At 41.5% G+C, this 13,346-nt stretch overlaps 1 protein-coding gene across 1 annotated transcript in view; it reads right to left on the bottom strand.

The window, feature by feature from the left end:
* Nucleotides 1-13,346, bottom strand: part of MTUS2 (microtubule associated scaffold protein 2) — a 243,294-nt gene that overhangs the window by 204,503 nt on the left and 25,445 nt on the right. The window lies entirely within an intron of this gene.

Raw genomic sequence — 13,346 nt, 5'->3', positions numbered from 1 at the left:
CCAACTTTTAGTACACAACTTACCATCCTTTCTGCATCGCTCATAACACCTGTTGTCAAAAAGATAAGAAACATGATCGCATCTACAACTTCTAATTAATACACAAGAGTTCTAAATCATTTGCCTAAAGTGTAAGTCACAAAGTAGGACAAACCTTTCCAGCCAAGTTTAAAACAAATCTAATTAATTGTCTCCCCTCTGCATTTTAAATGATGAGTCTACTGCACATATCTGCAGGTGACCTATTATTTCCCACAAAATAATCACAGCCCAAAGGAAGTCCCCAAAGACAAAGCACACATGGGATGTCTAGCCCAGCTCTTTCAGAATTAGAACAAACACCCCAGACTGAGTTTTTCTGGCTATGAAATAAGTGAGATTTTACAATTTTACCCAAGCCTGTTTCCCTTACATTCCCAGAAATCCCATATTCACTGCTGAGATACAGCACACAAACTTCCAGAAAGATGAGCTTTCCCTCATGGGAAGTTAGGTGAGGGATCAGAAGTTGGTTTACAACAGAGCCCTAGTTTCAATTTCAATACAACCATTTGTTTCTTGTGAAATGACTAATATTAGTCACCTAAAGCCAGTTGGCTGAAGTGGGGTAAGAACACTTAAATGTTTAAAAAAACTTTATTTTACAGTCTTTTCTTTAGTGTGTACATCTGACAACGAGCAGAAGACACAGAAATCTTGTTGAAAAATATGGATTACTGCCCTACCAGTGCAAGTCCAAAAACAAAGAATGGGCTGCACATAAACTGGGTATCATATGCTCCTTTACAGTTATAAGGCAGAGTAATTTCTGGAGGTACTCATTAGACCACATGGAATCGAGTTGCTGTCTGCAAGGTGCACCTTGCACACCTCCTGCATGACTTACTATTTGGTTTCTGCTGAAGATGCTCCCTGGGGAAGACTCTTGCTCTGATCATCAGAAGCCTTCAAAAGATATCAAAATGGGGGAAAAAAATCACTCTAGGTCAATAGGAAAGTTCTTTGAATTATAGAATTACTATTAAAATGTCAGTATGTTTTTTTTTTCACACAAGGACCACTCTCAATTATGTTTGAACTACATTTTCTACTAATTTCTATTTTCTAGCATAGATTTTCTATTTATATCATTGCCTGAGTTGCAGCTTGCACTTCAGCACAAGCTTTGGGCCAATGCAGTGCTGGGAGAACTGAACACTCTGCAAGCAGTTTTCAGACATGGATGCAGTTCTTCTGGGGCAGGATGAAGTTCTGGGCTTTAAAAGTCAGAGAAAATGAAATTTTCAGCTCAGAGGATGAGTGACTCCAAAACACTACAGGATGCAATCTTTAAGACAGTGACCTCTTGACAGCTTAAGTGCTGTGTGCCATAGAGGGCATAGGTAAGTAACGCTTTTTAATTTCTCAGAATTGTTTTGATGGGCAATTACACATGCTTTGGAAATTCTCGTGGCCATGAAAATCTTTGTATAACCTCTCTTAGGACAGTATAGAGAAAAAGCAATATTAGATTAAATCCTCATAAAATATTCTAAGAGCATAATAAATAAAGTAACCTCTTACACTGCTATCTATTTGGTATACTTTTCTTTGCTCATTTGTTTAGCGCACAAGTAGTGATGAAAATTTACTATTTCTTCAAAAGAGCATTCTGAAAACTTAACAAATGAAAAGTTATATTTTAGTATGCAATTAGATATTTTCTCTCTTTGCTTTATCTTACTATTTGTCGTTAGATTTCTTTACTACATACTTTTCCTGAATCTTGCTAAATAAATATTCATGCTCAAGACAGGGGTGAGAGGAGGCACATATTTGATTGATATCCCAGAAGAATGAGATTCTGGCTGTGAAAATGTGATTAGACTGATCTCTCCCCATCCAGGAAAAAAAAAAAAGCATTTATAAATCAAAGCTACTATATAATTTGGTTACAGGTATTCAATGGTAAAACAATCCTCATTGTCAGTTATATATTTCCATTTATATTTTAAAAACTATTGATTCTGAGAGATGAGGAGGGTATCTCTCTGTGCTTCATTATTTCAGGTGACACATGACAAATTATGTTTTTCCATGGACTTTCATAGAGTCTCTTTCAGAAAAGACTCTTCCTTCAGCACTCAGCTGTTAATCCAGTTTTTTACTGGAAGAAATGCTACAGCAAAAGATGAAAAAAGTGCCTGTGAGCATGTTAATCACGGAGTGATTGATGCTGCCATTACAAGGAAAGGTTAGGTAACATCCTCAGCAGTTTTCACCATTATTTACAACACAGTGCCAGTCATCCAAACTAAGGACTGATCAATGCACAGACTTCAAATTAATTCAATAAGAGTCCTCTGAATGCAATGGCAAGTCTGATAGCATTCATCTATTTTTATTTCCCCTCCCTCTTTCAGCACATTGCTGAAGTTTGAAGACATCTGAAACTTATGAGATTTTAGAAAGAGATTGAGTCATTAGAGAGCGCCCAAAGGAGGACAGTGAAGATGGTGGAGGGTCTGGAGGGGAAACCGCATGAGGAGCTGCTGAGGTCACTTGGTCTGTTCAGCCTGGAGCAGAGGAGACTGACGGGAGACCTCATTGCAGTCAGCAGCTTCTTCATGGAGGGAGAAAGGGGAGCAGGCACTGATCTCTGCTCTGTGGTGCCAGTGACAGGACCAGAGGGAACAGCCTGAGGCTGTGTCAGGGAGGTTTAGGTTGGATATTAGAAATAGGTTCTTCACCCAGAGGGTGGTTGGGCACTGGCACAGGCTCCCCAGGGAAGCAGTCACAGCACCAGCCTGACAGAGCTCAGGAAGTGCTTGGACAGCTCTCCCAGGTCCATGGTGTGGCTCTTGGGGATGGTCCTGTGCAGGGCCAGGAGCTGGACTCGATCCTTGAGGGTCCCTTCAAACCTGACATATTCTGTGACTCATGGTCAGACTACCAAAGACAGCATCTTGCTCTGGCTCCCTACACACATCCTTTCTCATACTGGCATCAGCCACTACAAAACCCACCTAAGAAATCAGAGAAAAAGGCAGTAGCCAAAATAACAAAACAGGAAAAAATTTAAATTATCACCTCTACGATTTCTTCTCTGAAATAGTTTCACAAAATTCTTGCCAGCTGCATTGCTAACATGACTTCATGTAATTTTACTGGAAAATATGTGAATTCTGGAATGCGGGTACACTACTAATGGAAGCACTATTGTAATGTGAATCAAAAAAGACAAAGTTTTTAGAACTTCTCTGAATGCACTTGTCTTCATAAATTATTTGAAAGTAAATATATCTATTGAATCAAAGAGCAAGCAACTACTTCTCATACTATACTTTCTTTAATAATTGGTTTGGTTTCCATATATCTTTTTTATTGTCAGGTGTAAAAAAAAATCACACCTGAATACTAAGAAAAGAAACAATTGAAGAAATTATCATTCTAATAAAATTACCTTCTTTTAAGTCCAGGATTGCATAGTTTATTTCCTTTATGCTAATTTATTCAACAATTAGAAGGATCAGTATTAACTTATCAGTATTCTAGTTCCTTTAAGTGATTTAACTGATAAAACTAAGCACTGCTGCTTTTCATTAGACAGTATAACAAAACTATTCTGCAGCAATGTAGATCTTAGGGCAGTAAGCCAGGGCAGTAGATGTCCCTTTCCATCTCCATCACTGATTTTATTAACATCAATGTAATTGCTCTGAAGCAATAACCAATGACCAGAGTTTTACCTGTTACATTTCTTCCCAGTGTAAACACATAACTTCATAGTTAGCTGAAGACAAACCTCCTTGTTCTCTAGTCCATCTTTTCCAGGTTAGTCCAACCATTTTCTTGAATAATACTTCTAAAACTAAACCAGCCAAGTTGCTACCTGACAACTCATCTTTTGTGGTCATTTAAATTACCATAACTGAGTACTGCTGTGGTCTGAAAACGCTTTCCTTAGCTTTTCAAACCTGTGAGAAGCTCTCCTTCCACAAACAAACACTAACAGAATTACCAATGTACTGCTTCACTAAAGGCTTGCTGGAATTGCAAACTCATTGTTTTTCACTTGTCGTCTCAACCCAGCCAATCATTGCACAATTACTCAGTGTACACATTGCAGTGGTGTCTGAAGTGGGTCACGGTCATGTCAAGCATTCAGAGATCATGTAAGGTGAAAAGCACAGAGCCAGTTGCAGTTCATCTCCCTTTCACTTTATCATGGACAATGAGTCAACAATACAGCAATGAATTGCAAAGAAAGAGCTGCCAAATAGTCTCATATATGAGATATTTAAAACTAAAATAAATAGAAGGGGAATCAGGTACATTCTCAGCAACCATATGCAACAACACACACAATTCAGGTACTTAATTTGGGTGACCAGAAGGATGGTGTTTAAGTCATAACACAGCTCTCATGTGCTATGAAGTTTAAATGTTATCAGGCCACATCCCTATCTTTAGCAGGTACCCTAACTTTAGCAGGTTTCCTGCTATCACTATTTAAGCAGATCCCAATGAGTTTCCCTTTCTTCCAGTCATGCGACCAACACACAGGGTTAATGCTTCCAATCTCATCTGAGACAGAAGCTGACATTTGCAAACCTTTCTGCCTTCTGTGTGGCTACCTGTGAGCAGACTTGGGTGCATCCAGCGGTATGTTCCCTTGCAACAATGTGGGACAGCCTTGCAAAACGAAAGGATTTATGCAAGAACGTGGGGGGAAAAGAACAAAAGTAAAGCTTTCGTGTGCATCCATGGCTGTGAGTCCAAGTGCTCCCAAGTTTGGGGCCTCCTGGGTAGCTTTTCTTCCTAGTTGACAGCCTCCTATTTGATTTTAACTCTGATCCAGGGGCTCACCATCCTGTTTCTGGCACCATAAGGAAATGCCAGTCACTAATATTCCATTAAATCTTCAAAGAAATTCTCTTCATGGTTTCCCACAATTCATCCGTTTCAGGCCAGAAACGCTTACTATCCTTTACTTTTCACCTTCCCCATTTAACAGAACTTAACTCCTCCGTCCACTCAATCACAGTGCAGAGAGAATAGAAAAAATGTCTCCCAAACATATTTAGCAAAAGTAATCCCCATATTTTGCACCAGTTAATAGGAATCTTTCCTGAGGAAAGACCTTATTTGATTTTGCATTGTAGATTATGATGTCCTACCTATAAAGTCTAAAGCAAAGAAACACTGCCAACTCTTTTTTTCTTTCATATTTACTGCTATGCACTATCCATTAAGGCAGAAAAACTGCTCCACTTACCTTTTGCAGCAGGCCATACAAATCCCTTTATCAGACAAAATATGATAGGCCACTTTGGCTTTCCAGTTCTCACTACTCCTCACAACAAATCCCACAATGTACTGCAGCCTTAAAAACCCTTTCACAATTCTGTTTTTCATGCATGAGGTGTAAGAATCACACAGAGAGAGGCCAAAGACATGCTTCTGCGTAGGGGCCTCCTCATTTGTATGCAGCAGACCAGATTCCCACCAGTTTGCACCTAAATGTCACTCCTAATATGTAGTTATCACAGAAAGCCAAGGTGATTTATCTTAATCATGAAGGCAAAATATTACTGTTTCATGAGCAAAAAGGCACATTTTGACTCACTTCTTTTGAAATAGCTGAAACTATAAACATATCTAATTTTTCAGCTATTCTTTCATTTCAGCAAGCTATGTGTTGCTGCTAAGGGCACCAGCACTTGAAAAAAAGGTTCTTTGGATACAATCTCTTAGGAAAGCAGAATTTTTAGAAGTGCAATTTCTTGTTTGCTGTCAATCAGGAAATGTCCATAGATGGTTCATAAAATCTTTTTGAAACGGTTGCAAATTATGCTTATGAGCACTGTTAGACACAACTTCTAGAGTTCAAATTTTCACTGAACAAAGGGCCAAACTAAGTCATAAAACTAATTTATTTTGCCACATCCTCATAAATAATTGTCTGGTTATTACCTTAGCAAAATTTTGAGGTCAGTGGGAAGAAATCTCTTTGTTCTCTGTACTGACCCCCTTCCTGGAGCCAAGAGACATGGAAATACACCTCAAGAAAATATACCTGCAACTATTAACTCAACCATTATCTTTAAAACCCAAAGTATGTTAATAAAAACTGCAAAGGAATAAAAAAAAATATATTAAAAGGCTCCCTACCAACTAAACAAATTGAGAATAATTAGGAACTTTGAATAACATTATACAGTCTCACAGGAGCTGCAGATCAATGCAGTAACATAGGTCCAAAACCCAAAGTAAATTTTAAAGGAAGATCATAGTTTGTCTGATAGCAAGGGGCTTCAAACCCTCCATCTCCTTCAAGAGTGTGGCTCCTAGCAAGGAGGAAAACCTTCCCAAGTGAAGACAGCTTGGCTGAATTCACCAGAGAGCCGCTATGTCCTCACACAAACTTACTAACAACAGAACAGGCAACCAGCACTTCTTGTCTCTCATCACCATGACCTTCATCTCTCCACTTCCCCTCCTAGAGCCAAAATTGCCTTATTTGAGCCAATCAAAAGGATCAAAGGATTGGTTGGGCTGGAAAAGACCTTTAATGTCATCAAGACCTACAATTAACCCAGTTTTGCCAAATCCATCACTAAGCCATGTCACCAAATATCACTCTACACATCTTTTAAATACCTCCAGGGATGGTGACTCCACCACTTCCCAAGGCTGACTGTTCCAATGCTTGACCATCTTTTACAGGAAGCAACTTGAGGCCATTTCATCTTGTTCTGTCACTTGTTACCTGGGAGAAGAGACCGACCCCCATCTAGCTACACGCTCCTCTGTTGTAGAGTGATAAGAGCCCATCCTCAAGCTCCTTTTCTCCAGGCTAAACATCCCCGACTCCCTCAGCTGCTCCTCAGACTTGAGCTCCAGAACCTTCCCCAGCTCCATTGCCCTTCTCTGGAGATGCTCCAATCATTTTGTTCTTATGGAGCATAAGCAATGCTACTTCACTGTATGTGGAAAGGTTGCCATCAATGCTCACACTTTGGAACATGTCTTGGTTACAACAGCAATGCATTGCTCACACCTTCATTTTACCTTTATATAAACAGCTCAACTGAGAACAAAGGCAATTCCCTTGAATCCAGTCCATAAGCTGTCTCCTCTGCCATTGCATTTTGTTGAGCACCCATTCTGATTTTTATTGCAATCTTACAAAAAAGCATTTGCATGGATTTTTTTCATACTTTTAACAGTAGGTCAGTCATTTGAATCCATGGTAAAAGAAATCAGTGCTCCAGACTCCCAAAGACCACCATGATTCACATGCAAAGTATGTCTATTTCACTAGTATTTCTAAGAATATTTACTATCTGCCAATTTACACACAAATCCATCACCAGTGGGGAGGTCATTTGCCAACAGCCTATTTCTCTCCTGTCTTTAATTTAGATTTATAATAGTATTTTTTTCACAGATAAATACAAGTTGGCAAAATACTGGTAACACTGCAAGGAGTTTCATTTTCCTTAGGGGAAAATAGATGCCAAATTGTGATAGAATGCCAGGAGGTCATAAAAACAGAATTCTAAGTCCACAGATATTCCATGGTAAGTTGACTAAATAATTTTTTTTCCCCCGCCAGGGGGATTATAGCTGAATTGCTGCATCTGCAAAATCCAAAGTCCTTTGCTGCCACAAAATTATTTTCTACTTGGGTCCAAGGTTTATGGTAGTTGGCTTCCCAGTCACAGAAAGTCATACATTATTTACAAATCTTTGAGTTTAAGTCTGTTATGAATACATTAACTGTTTTCTTACCTTCAGAACTCATTAACAACAGGAGCAAGTCTTCTAATGCTATTTTTTCCACTATGTACCCCTGCATATGCTGACCTGCTGTGCCACTCAAAAGTGGTGTGTTTCCGATATTAGCCTTATTTTAAACAGTGAATTTAAAAAACAAATTGACGATAGGGAAAAAAAAAATCTTTAAAAATACCCACAAAGCATGTTGAGCCAGTAGGTAGCTACCCACCCATTGGTCTTTGTGAACTCTGCCTAGATGCAGGGATTTATTGTCCAAACACTGCAGAGTTTTTTAGCCTTGCTTCTAAGGAAATGGAGAATTACAAAATCACATTGTATGGCATTCATCAATCCTTCCTTCCTTAGCCACCCTTGAACCTCTTGACCAGTTTTAAGCAACTTTGACAGCTGGATTCAGGGAAGAAAGAGATCTCAGAGGCAGAAGTCCTGACAGATCATGTGAAAATTAGAGGCTGGGTAGGTACGGAAGACAGAGAGGAGTATTTTGCCCACCCTGCGAGGCAACAGTCCATTGTCTGTCCCCACACACCTAACTCACATCAGCCACAGCCTGAGGTGATGTTTACCCACCAGGCTGGGAAAATAGAGCAAACACGGCATGCTGCGGGAGCTGAGAGGGATTAGAGGATGGAGAGCACAAACCCAAGTTCTCACACTGAGGCTCCTTGGTTTTTCATAACTCTTTTCATGGACAACATCGGTGAGTAGAACACTTATGTTTTAATTTGTAAGGCAAACGTATATAATTATGAAATAGTGTACTCTGCCAGGCTGGTTATATGAAATAGGCAGAGTCTGGTCACATGGGGCCAAATAGTATAAACTGGAGTCATTCCACCAAATTCAGTGGAAAAATGGCACTCTGCCCTGGAAAGGATCACAGACCTCATGGAAACCAAGGAACACTGGTGAGAAGTGAGACCAAGATGGGATGGGGGCCTCCTTTCCCTGCAGATCCCAGCAGCACAGCACCATGGCTTGCTCGTGAGCAGGCAGGATACTCTCCCTTCCCGGGCTCAGCAGCAACTCATTCAAATCCCTCATCAGAGAAAGAGGTCACTGACATGTTATATTGGAGCAATTTAGACCAGAACTGTATGGGAATCCTTAACTGCTGTACTTCAGCTCTGCCTTTGTGTTTTGCTATGGACTGCACAGACAGGCAAGCTTTTATAATTGTAACCACATTTTACATAGATATAGACACATATACATTTCTCCTCAATGGTAAATTCAGTCTTATGTACTGAGAAAGAAGAGTGCAGTGATCTGCTTTTAGCTGGTTAAGCAGTCTGAAGCGATCCAAGAAAGAGAAATCAAGAAAAATAGAACATTATTTCACTCTTCAATCAGTTTGCCTAGTTACAAGGCTCTTGCCAAACAAAAACGTAATATCTCTGCTAAAATTAGGATATTAGTTCTAATTACCAGGCACACAAAAATCTTAAAATTCTGAAGCTAAACTGATAATGTTGCTATGGAAATAAGCTTAATTACTACAGACCAGCTAACAAACTTCTCAATGCTGCTATCCTTACAAGCTACCTCCGTTCCTGAAAATTTGTGGGTTTTTCCTCCCCCAAATGGGACTAAATATCTTGAGTGTTAACAGTAATTAAATTCAGACATTCCAAGTCTGAGGCTATTCTGAGAATTGCTTCACAGAGGCTAAGGCAAGAGAAACACAAAGCGCAGTGCTTCAGTGTAACCATTCCCAACAGTCAAAACCACATTTTTATCAATGTACTAATTCAAACACACCAGGCAATGCAAATTCCCTCTGTACAAAACAATGAGTGCATGCATGCTCATCCCACACTTTTTTCCCCTCCCTCACACAGGAGGAAAATTTATGAGGAGGAGAACCAGGCAGCAGAGGCTTTTCCTGCACTCCCCAGACTTTGGTTACCAATTGCTCCTTACGAATACGTAACTGTGGAGACACACGTGCATATGGACATATGCACGTGAATGTATGCACACAAGAAAAAGATCATTCATGAGCAGACTGTGGCATTTTGCTTTCCCACAGCAGGAAGCCCCACGCTGGAGCTCAGGGAAAGGCAGCAGGGCTCCAGTGTGACCACGACTCCACATGTTGGACACTGCAGGGTGAGGGCCCCAGAGGGGAAAAGCTGGGGATGGAGGGGCCAGAAGACAGGCAGGAGACACTGGTGCAACCCAAGAACTGCCCAGCTGGGTCTGCAGGTCTTGCATACCCCAACAAGAAGAAAGTCCCTGCCCCGCTCTGAAGGGACTTTCATTCCCTGGGTGTGCCTATTCATCCTGCTGGAAATACAGCTATGCCTAAGCCCAGCTGGGGCAGCGACACGTGATGAACATGACCCACTGGCCACCAGCCCACAGGCTGCAAAATGCAGATAGTCAAAGTGAACTCCATAAACACTCAGGGGCTGAAAATCCTTCCTTTCCAGTATCTGGAGGTAGGCTGCAAATTTTCACTGATAGAAAAAGAACTCAAATTTATCAGATAAGTTATACGCTATACATCATGAATAATTTAAGCAGTCTTAATAAACAGCTGAAAGCAGAAAACCCACAAGGAGAACATTTTACATTAACCCTTAACATTAACCCTTGTTGGGTTAACAACATTAACCCTTGTTGGTGGCCTGCAATACAAACTAGCTTACATCCAATCTGACAAAAGTCCACTCTGCTGACTTTAGTTTAATTACTCCTGATTTCTACCAGTCTGAAAGCAAACTAATTTGTTTAACTTCCCAAAGGATAAAACTAGTGCTCAGTTCAGAAATGTTAGCTTTTTAAAAGATTCTTAATTAATATTATTTTCCAAAGATTTTCTTACATCTATTTAAAATCAATGCATGCTTGCCAAATTGCACACAGTAATAATTCAGAGATAATTGGTCTCAGAATAACTTTACCAAAAATTGAAGCAAAAATGCCTCTAAAATTCTGACACCCTGAAACCCCATTTAGACTGTTATAATTGGTTCAGAGTTGAGGAAACACATTTGCTAGTTACTACATATTTTTTCCTTGGTGAAACCATGGAAGGCACATCAGCCCAGAGGAACTTAAGCCCAGAGGAATGAACCAATTATCTGGTCTGACCTCTGTATATGCGGAGTTATTAAATTTCATTCATTAGCTCCCTAATTGAGCCATAGAAGTAGTGACTTACTTCCAGTTGGAATTTCAGTGGTATCAGCTTTCAACTATTAGTCCTTGACAGTCCTTTCTTCACCACTCTTTTACTGTCACTATCCCTTTATGGCTGAGTTTATATATGACATCAAGTCACCTCTCAGGCTTTCTTTGAGACATTCAGTGCCTGTAACTGTGTTTTCTTATTTCAATGGTTCTTTTCTGCACCTTCAGTTTTGATGTTCTTTTTAAAACAAGGATATAAAATCTTCAAAGAAAGACAAAAAACATCTATTTTTTTCTTCCCTGTAGTTTTTACACCCAGTGACTAAAATAAGCATTTGGCTATAACCTCACTGGAATGCTTCAGCTTTCCCCCAAATATTTGAAGAGAGCAAAAGTAGCATCCCATAGAACTTGTTTCTGTAGCCAGGTGGATTGCTTCAGGCTAACTGGCTGCATTAAACATAAGCAATTCCTCTTCCTCTAGCTTAGGCTTCCTAAAGGATACTCAATGTCTATCTGCTGGTGGAGCCAATGTTGAGTATCCCATACAGACATGTGATCTGTATGATAGGAAACAGACTGTGAAAACACATCTGCAGAGTTTAACTTCCTATTATTTTTAGCAGCACAACTGTTGACATCAGTGCAAAAAGCAGGTGCTGCTTAGAGTCCAGCAGTGTCAGCAGCCACCTGTGCTGAGGTGCTTCTCAGAAGTAAACCCCCTCATTGGGTCCAGAGAGGCAGCATGCACTCCATGTGAAAGAGGAAACACAGCTGATGTGCTCTTCATTACTTCAGCTGCAGCTCCTGGAGCAAGTCCTCAGGTCACACACAGCACCCTGCACTGCCTAAGCTGCTGCCTAAGGAGAGATGACCAGGAGGAAGATGGATGGTGCACCAGCACATCAAGTGCCCGAAGAGGCAGAAGGCAGGTTTTAGCCACACTGGGTGTCATGCAGAAATCTTCAGGTTACCAGTTCACAAGCTACTTCTGGATTCTCCTCAGACACTGACTAGCCTATAACTTATTAGCTTATTTCTTATTAGCACGTTAATGCAGCTCTCCAGCCTGCAGGCCTTGCTGTGGTGGGGGCATCGAGGGTATCTGCAGCTATGGGAAAGCCCAGCCCTCTCACAGGTCTCACAGGAAAAACGTGCTGCAGTAAATAAGGGGCAGGAAAACTCATTCCTGAAGGAAGCAAATACCACCTGATCTCCCCCCAGGGCCAGCTGGGAGAAAGTTTGTAATGAGCTCTCCAAAAGTTTCCGCTCACAAGGCTGTAAGGAAAAGAGGAGCCAGGCACTTTTCTCAGCAGTCACTAATACACTGAACCAAACAGTGAGTCCTCCCTGCCAGCTTCTGAGACATATGTAAAGCAGTCTCCCTAGTCTGCACAGGTAAGTCTTGGCCCAGGTGCATGACATGCACACCAGCTCTGGGGACAGGGCGCAGGTGACAAGGCTGCAGCTGGTCAGGAGGAGACATGCTGGCCATGCTCCATCCCCACCAGCAGCCATTCCTTCTCCACACCACAGCCCTCAGATTTCTGCAGAATAAACTCTTCCAGCACAGGTAAGGGCACCCCAGCAGACATATCAATTAATTTTGAGTAACCCCCTAAAGCAAGAAGCATGTGACATGCCTTCCCATCAAGAAATCAGTCAGGTTTGAGCCCTGCATGCCTCTTTTAGATTTGTTTCTGCTGACACTGCCAGCCAGCCCTCAACTGCTCACAGGGACCTCCTTCTCAGCCCCTGTTCCCACAAGAGCAGCAGCCACCCAGGCTCTGCACTCAGGCTGGGAGTCTCTGTCCTCTCTGGAGGTGCAGCAGTTCCACCTGCTGCCTCCTCCTTAAAACAGACCTGTAACTCCCAGCTCCCCACCAGGCTGCCCACTGAGTGATGGCATCACTCCCAGTGCATCCTGAGGGCAATCCCTGGGGACAGGGACTTGCACAAGTGGCGTCTCTGCTTTCCCTGGGCATTCCCCTCCAACCTACTTGTGCTTTCCCAGGGAAAAAAAAAAATGTGCTGCAGTGAGGCAGCTGAAAAGTAACAGAATGAATATAGGGTGGGAAGGGGATGGGGGGAGTAAAACTGTGTCTTTAACCTTTTTCTTGACTTGTATTTGGCTTTAAGTGCTCCACTATGCAACTTTAATAGAGATTCCCTGCAGTGGGGTTACATGGATCTGCACAAGCACCTGCAGTGTCAGCAGACCTGGAAAGGAGGATGGAGCATGCCTTCTTGGAGACTTTTCCACAGAAAAGTTTCCAGGGCTCTGACATCCCCACTGAGATGACAGGGCACCAATCTTCAAAGGCTCTTCTGAAGTCCCTATATGGAGCTGAGTTTATTTACTTTAAGGACTTTCATCCCCTACGGCCAACAGGGAGCACAAGGGCTCGAGCTGCTACAAGAAA

Source organism: Ammospiza nelsoni, chromosome 2, assembly GCF_027579445.1.
Source record: "Ammospiza nelsoni isolate bAmmNel1 chromosome 2, bAmmNel1.pri, whole genome shotgun sequence".
Lineage (NCBI taxonomy): Eukaryota > Metazoa > Chordata > Aves > Passeriformes > Passerellidae > Ammospiza > Ammospiza nelsoni.
The sequence above is the reverse complement of the archived record's forward strand: the minus strand, read 5'-3'. Positions and strand labels throughout refer to the sequence as shown.